General features: G+C 44.8%; 1 pseudogene; it reads right to left on the bottom strand.

The window, feature by feature from the left end:
* Positions 1-4929: 4929 nt before the first annotated feature.
* On the bottom strand, positions 4930-5453 carry LOC101592476 (annotated as a pseudogene).
* Positions 5454-7555: the final 2102 nt, after the last annotated feature.

Raw genomic sequence — 7555 nt, forward strand, 5'->3', positions numbered from 1 at the left:
ATATATATTCCAAGAAGAAGACACTACTTACACTATAAAACTGTTTAAATCTGGGGTCTTTAAAAATGAAATTCTTTAAACATATTTAAAGGGAAATTTCCAATACAGTAGTTTGCTGAGGTCACCAGAATAAAATGAGGCAGGCTCAGAGACTTAACAGACAATTCTTCAGAATAGTTCTAGAGACCGGAAGTCCAACCTTAAGAGGTGGGCGGGGCTGCTTTCCCCGATTCCCTCTTCAGCTTGCAGGTGGCTTCTCCTCGTGGTATTCACAGAGGGTCTTTCTCTTGGGCTCCTACCTTCCTGCAACTCTCTTTTCTTATAAGGGCACTAAGCATACTGGGTTAAGCTTTCATATTTATGACCTTATTTAACTTTCGTTTGCTCCCCTGTGCCCAATCTCAAAAACAGTCCTACTGAGAGTTAGATTTCACAGATGAACTTTGGAGGCACGTAATTCAATCTTCAACACTCACAATATCTTAACTGGGCCAAAAACACATGCTGACACCATTTTTATAATATGACTTCATTGTTTGAAGTGCAAATAACAAAACTGTGGCCTAAGAATTGTTATAGGGAATGAGGCTTTCTCACTGTTAATCCAGTGATCTCTCCATTGTGCCACAATTCTCCAAAATATCTCCCTTCAATAAACAACTTTAACAATGCTCTGTAATTATTCTCAACAATTTCCTAATGATATTTCTGAAAGCAGAGAAACTACCATTAATGACAACAATAGCAGCAGCAGAAATATTAGGGCAAGTGTTTCACAAGGGTCATTGGAGTGTAATCTCCTGCGGAAAGATTTGAGATATAAATAAAGAGTGATCTGGGATGAAAATTGCCGCTGACTTGCTTCTACACTCTGCAACTTATTTTTATTATTGCTGACATTTATGGAGATAAAGGTTAATTGTAAGATAAAGCATATTCTGCTGTGTGTTTCAGCAGATATGAATTCTTACCACAAGGCATTCATGAGCCAGTCCTATTGTCAAGGTTTTCTCTATCAGTAGATAGAGTACCAGGAAATGAGAAATTATTACAAATGTTCCAGAGACCTGTGATATAAAAATATTTTGTTATTCCATGATACAAAAAGCATAATCATGGTGATAGGTATAAGGAGCTGAGAGGGGAAGTGGGGATATAGTTTGGAATGCGAGGAGTCTTTTAATGGAAAAAGATAGAAATTATCACTCTAGGGCAATAATATAAAAACTCCCACTTGAAATATACTCTTCCCACTCTACATTCTTTTATTTTAAAGAGTAGAAACAAATAACAGAAATAAACACAAAGACAGAGTAACAGCTGACGGTGCGCGTTCACTCTCCTTTCTTATGATACAATAAGCCACCACAATAGTCACAACGTAAGTGGATATTTGCTGAGGTGAAGTCCATTATGTAGTTATGGGCCAGTGGAATGCAACCAAGACAGGGAATAGCTTCTATAAGCAAGATGTGTTCCAAATGCTTTGGAGACCACTGGAGAAGAGTCAGGATGGTGCGGGAGCAAGAAGTCTATTGGTAAGTGGCCAGGGAGATGCTTCTTCATGAAGCACTGTTGCCCTCCTGTCACGGACCCGGCATCAGATGTGGTGAAAGCCTTTTCTCCCAATGGCTTGCACACTGTGCTCTGGAGCCAGAAATCAATACATGTTCCGTATTCAGAGTCTCCTTGCTCCGTGCCAGCTAAATCTCTCCGAGACTTTTGTGGAGCTCTTCTGATTTTTACAATGACAGACAACTGCAGTAAAAGGAATGACAAAATGTATTTTGAAAGTTTCAAAATAGTTCTGTATCTTGATGCCAATTATCTCGAGGCAAACAGCTGGGCGGTCCCTTCCAAGGAGGCACGGGAGCAGCTGTCAGGCCTAATCTGGGTGAGAGATGAAACAGTGACCTGGAGGTTAAAGGCTCTGCCATGTGCTGCAAATCCTTCGAGTTATCTAATCTGTCCAGCGGCACACGCTTTCTGCAAAGGAAGCGTTACTTTATAGCTGACCCCTTAACCAAAGAGAAATAACTGTTAGAAAAGGCAGGAAGTAGTTGTCTTCAGGTAATGCTGCTTGGATAAAGCTTACAGAGATTTTTTTTTTAACCTTTAAAAGGAAATATAAACATCTGAAAAAATCCACACAGTTTATATACTGTATTGTATTATGAACTATTGCTTGGGTAACTGAAGGGATAAATGTGTACACATGCACTCATGTACACGCGCATGCACACATGTACACACACACTATCATAAGCCTCAAATCAGCTACATTGGATAGCTGCCACTAACCAAAATCTGCCAGGGTCAGTGGCTCAGCAGTATTTGTGTAAATTTGGGTAAATCTTCCTCTGAGCTTCAGTGCTCTCATCTGTAAAAACAAAATACATAGCCAAAAAGAAAAGAGGGAATTTGGACTGGCTGGCAAGTCCCTGGCATGGCACCACTCTTTCACCTTGTACCCATACCAGTCATACTTAATAGGTCTTAATATTTCCTACTAACCTTCCTGCAGCCTGAGGTTTCTCAGCAGCAATTGATCTATCATAGCAATGAGAGACCTATTTGCTTGCCTTGTGATTTAGGGATGCCTAAGGTCCCTTCCGTCAGCAGTCTCAGCAGGCCTGGTGGCTTTTGTTCATGGCCTCCCCCTTGGCTCAGCATGATATAAACAGCATCAGCAGGACTTGGGAACAATAGTAACATAAAAATATTTTGAGAGAGGAAATCTCAGGCTGCAGAGATGACACGTGTCACTCCCAGGAAGAGAAACACCCAATGAAATCAGAACTTGAACAGAAGAGAAAAAGTGTAGAAGGCTACTGTAAGTAAAAGAGAAGGTGTGTGGGTGTACAACCCAGAGAACTCTCAGAACACTGGGGGAAAGGAGGGACTTGGAGAAGGTTGGGGTGGAAAGAATTAGGGGAAATTCTTTACATGGTTAGTAATATCCCATGCCCCTTTTCAATCCAGGTGCTGTATTCCTAAGGTTGCATTTCTGGACACTTGTGTACGTGTAGCATAGGAATCATAAGCAAAATTCCTAAGGAGAATGTTAAGATCTGGGGAAGAGAAAAGCTCATAGCTCCTGAATGCATCTATTTGGATTAGGCCCAAGCTGACTTTATAGAATCACTTGAGAAACTCTTACTCATCTTGAGTCCAGTTCTCTGTGACTCTGATTCCGTAGGTTTAGTTTGTCTGCACACATTCATAGGTGTTTGCTCTGACTATCTACGTTTGAAAATCAGGAATCTGGTTCAACTGCACCATTTTTAAGATAAGAAAACTAAGGAAAATTATTTAAAAATTTACATAGTATCATATATCTCCTTAGTTCTAAGTAGGGAGATAGAATCTAGGTTTTCTGATTGCCAGTACCACGCCAAGGCCCAGGATAAATTTTTCTGGGCAAATGGACTATCATGTCAATGTGTATTGAATTTCAGTTATGCCCGTAATACCAGTATGGCACAGGTTGCCTTAGAAGGTCATAGAGATGCCTACAGTAGGCTAAATGCTGCCTACAGAGAAAGCTACAGATGGATGCAGAGAGGACTTGGCCTTTGGAGCCAAGCTTTATGGACATTTATTCTTTACCAGGACTTGTGCTGGAAATAGTGAAGCACTTAAACTGTATCTTCTTGAACGTGAAAATTTAATCTCTGATTACATTATGAAAGGGGACATAGAACATGGTTAGGTGACATAGCCATGGCTGGCAATTCTGGTAAGTGGTGTTCTTCAGTCACTTCCTTAACTCCCCTCACCCCTTGCCCTGTTAACACATCAATTCTCTTAACTGTGCTAAATCCAAGTTACATGGGTTGCCATAAATCCCACACGCTGCTAGAAGAAAGATGCTTCAGTGACATCAATGACCTCATGCTATTCTGCTGCAAAATCTTCAGTGCTTCTTCCCCAGACAAATGTCTGACTTTTGGATTGGCAGTCAAAACTTTTTATAGTATACTCCTTATCCTCTCTCTTCAGCTTTTCTCTTGCTATCAATCCTGTTAGCATCAATCCTGTTGGAGTTCACACTGATTTCTCTGTGAGGCACTGTGCATGCTTAGGTGAATAATTCAGATGTAATTTTTATTTTATAATCTGGTGGAAAAGGCTGACGCTAAATAACTAATTACCAATGATGCTAGGAATGTTCAAAAACTTAGAGTAGGTGGGAGTTCTTCCTATAGGACAACTGTGACTTCTCTGTCTTCTAAATTCTTGGGAAACTTTGCTGTTCACATGTGTTTGGAGATAGAGACATACTTTCCTGGTCTTTAGCTCTTTTTATGCATTTGTTGTGATAATTCTGATGGATAGAAACCCCTCTTAGAGTATCATTTCTTCAGTGCTTTTTTTTTCTGTCTTAGTGACAGAGTCTTTTATTTGTAACTTCCCAACAGCATCTGCAAACATCAGGTACAAAAATATTCCATTAAACTTTTCCTCAGTGGTTAAGGAGGACCTGGGTGACACCTTCCAGGCCACAAGTTCCTCACTTCTGGTCAGAAACTCCAACCTGGCCAGGTTGGGCTCAAGGCTGTGTGGCAGGCTCTGTCTTCTGCCTTGTGCCCAGCTCAGAACACCCAAGCCAACAGCTGGAGAAAGGGTTCCAGATTCTGCAGAGAAGGAGCAGAGAAAGCAGAAGTAGCAGCGGGGCACAGGGTGGCCAGGGCAAACTCAGGTGTGACTGCAATCCACTTTCAGGATGTCCTGGCCAGAAGAGTAATCTCTAGCTCTAGTCTCTAGGGACATTTTAAGCACTGTTTAGAGAATGCCCAGGGCCTGGCTCTGAAGACCTGGGTGTGGCCTGGCATGGCCCAGGGCCTGCAGAAGTACTGTGGTGTGGGAGGGGCAGTGGAAATCAGACACCCAGGACCACATCCTGGGCCACCAGGCGCACAGGGTGGGCTACTCTCCTGGTGTCTCCTCAGTGTCTGTCAGGCTGTGGCCATTGACAGTATGGGAACCAGTAGAATAGGTCCTCGGAGCCAGGGCTGAGGGAGGCCAAGATGGTGTCTGGGATGGTGTCACACGAGCCTGTGCTCTGCTCAGAGGTGGCAATAGTGGTGGTGATGCCAGCACGGGATGGGGTCTTCATCGTCATCCTCCAGGAACAAGGCCTCAGGGATGTGGCTGAAAGCCTCTGGGTGCTGCCTGGCCAGCTTCCCTTTCAGTGTCCCGATCCTGCAGAAGATGCTGTCCAAGTCCCGCTTCATCTCCATCAATGTCCAAGTGTGATGCATGAAGCGCTCCCTCATCTGATGCAGGCGGGCGCTGGGCAGGCTGTTGAAGTTCAGCAGTACCTCGTTGGTCTTCTCGAAGCGGTCCAACACGTTCTTCTGGGCCATGATGATGGCATTCAGGTCTTCCACGTTCACCATGCTCAGGATTCAGCTGTAGAAGACCCTAGAGGCCAAGTCTGGGCCGTCCATCTCCTCCTCCTCCTCCTCCTCCACTTCCTCCTTTCCTCCCCTTCTCTCCCCTCCCTTCCCCGCCACCTTCTGCTGCCTGCCCTTCTGGCAGCCTTGCGCGTCCTGACATCATCACGCAGCAGGCGGGCCTCTTCAGTGCTTTTTTATAGTTTAGTTAAATACAAATGTAGTCAAAGGCTCAAAGAATGCTTGGTAATGGCAGCATTTCACTATGCTCAATGTTCAGCTCTGTGGTGTTTTTACTTCCATGGCCTTAGTTGATCCTCCCCATCATCCTATGAGATGGATATTATGATCCCTGCGCACAGATAAGAGAACTGGAGCTCAGGGACGTGAGCGACTCATCTAAGGCCAAACAGCCATTAATTTGCAGACCTGAGCTAGAGCTTTTCATTCTTCTTTCGACTTTACAGATATCAAGTGCGCTGATAGCACTTCGTCTCCATCATCCTTCCTTTCTTCTCTACGCCACATCTGTGCTCATCCACTTCCTTCATTGCGTTTTTTTGCCTCTAACTAGGCCTGCAGCTCATTAGTGATGGCTTGCTTGTGCGGCTCCTCAGTTCTGACGGGTCATTGGAAACACACAGCTTAAACTTCGCCTGATTTCTTTCGTATGAATAAAGAGCAACGTATGGCCTGCCAAATAAATCAGCGGATTAAAGTGCCTACAAGCAGGCTCTGTGTCCCAGATTTGATCCCCAGGCCTGCTGTGCCCGGTCTGTAATCCCAGCTCTTGGGAGGCTGTAAACAGGCGGATCACTACGAGTCCAATCTAGTAGTGAGACCCTGAACACCCTGCAGATCCTTCCCTAAGATAAAAAAAAAAAGACCAGCATAAAAGATAAAGAGTAGGAAATAAGTAGATACATCTTTTGCGAAAGCAAAGGGGACATAGGATGGGAAACAGATGGAAAAAAAATTAAGAGGTGGTCTATACGGGTAGTGACTCCCCACAAGGAATGCAATTATTATGTGCTATAGACAGGTACTGATGAAAAATAACTAAAAAGCCAAAAATAAAAGAAAATAAATTCTAGGGCAAAGATACGGTAGACTCTGTATATTGGCTTGGGATAGGTTTTTTTAGAAGAGGAAGCTGAGACGAGCGCATGTGTGAAGGGAGTTACTAGGAAGGACTCTCAGTAAAACCCTAGAAGACAGTGTTCCCCTCCAGGCAGTGGGACAGAAAGAAACTAAGCAGTTTCTGGTGAACCCCCAACCTCTGTCAGATTCCACAGGGGACACAAGAGTGTAAAACATAGTCTAGGCTGTCCCTCCTTGAGGCAAGGCTTTGGTCCTTCCTTGTCAGTCTCACAGGCCCAAGCCTACCCCAAAGGGATAAAGACTCGAGCTACTCAGCTTTCTATGTGGGGAGCAAAGTGTGTCTGAAGAGAGCCCGGGGGAGGGGGAGGAGGCTTTGGAGGAAGGCACACTGGCATCACGGCGCAACTGTGCTGAAATGGCAAGAGGCCTGAAGCGATCTGGCCAGAGACTCGAGCATCAGCAGTATCTGTGTAACCAGAAGGTTGCTTTTCTTTTTGAGCCGGAGGAGGGTACATCACCAATCCCTTTAAAGCTCTACTTCATGCCTTAGACCCCACCTCAGAAAACTGCACTGTGAACCACGGCTGGTATTCAGAGACTTCCCACCGGTAGGGTCTCGGGCTAGTGTCGCTGAGAACGGGGGTCTGTTCCTCCTAGACTGCCTTTGGCGGCTTCCCCTCCTGAGTCTCTGCTTGCTGAGGGGACGCCACATGCTGACCTGTATCACCTCCCGTTACTTCGTTACCCTGGTAGTTAGAAAGAGGGACGAGAAGGCGTTTTTCCAGCCTGCCTGGCTGTAAGATGGATCAACACCACTGCGTGACCTCGGGAAAACCTCAGTCCTGTTAGCTAGAATGACACGAGGATAATGAAAAATAACCTCGTTCGGCTGAGAAGCGTCCCTTGGGAAGGGAGGGACACAGACTGGAGACCCAGAAAATATGGATTGCCCTTCTCCTTGGAAAGAAGGGTATAAAGCGAGAAAAATCAAAAGCAAGCCCGTGAGGTCCGGGGCGCGTGTCTGGCAGCTCTTCAGCTGTCATTTGTACACAGCT

The sequence above is a fragment of the Octodon degus genome, unplaced genomic scaffold (genome assembly GCF_000260255.1).
Source record: "Octodon degus isolate 3935 unplaced genomic scaffold, OctDeg1.0 scaffold00128, whole genome shotgun sequence".
In the NCBI taxonomy this organism is placed as follows: Eukaryota; Metazoa; Chordata; class Mammalia; order Rodentia; family Octodontidae; genus Octodon; species Octodon degus.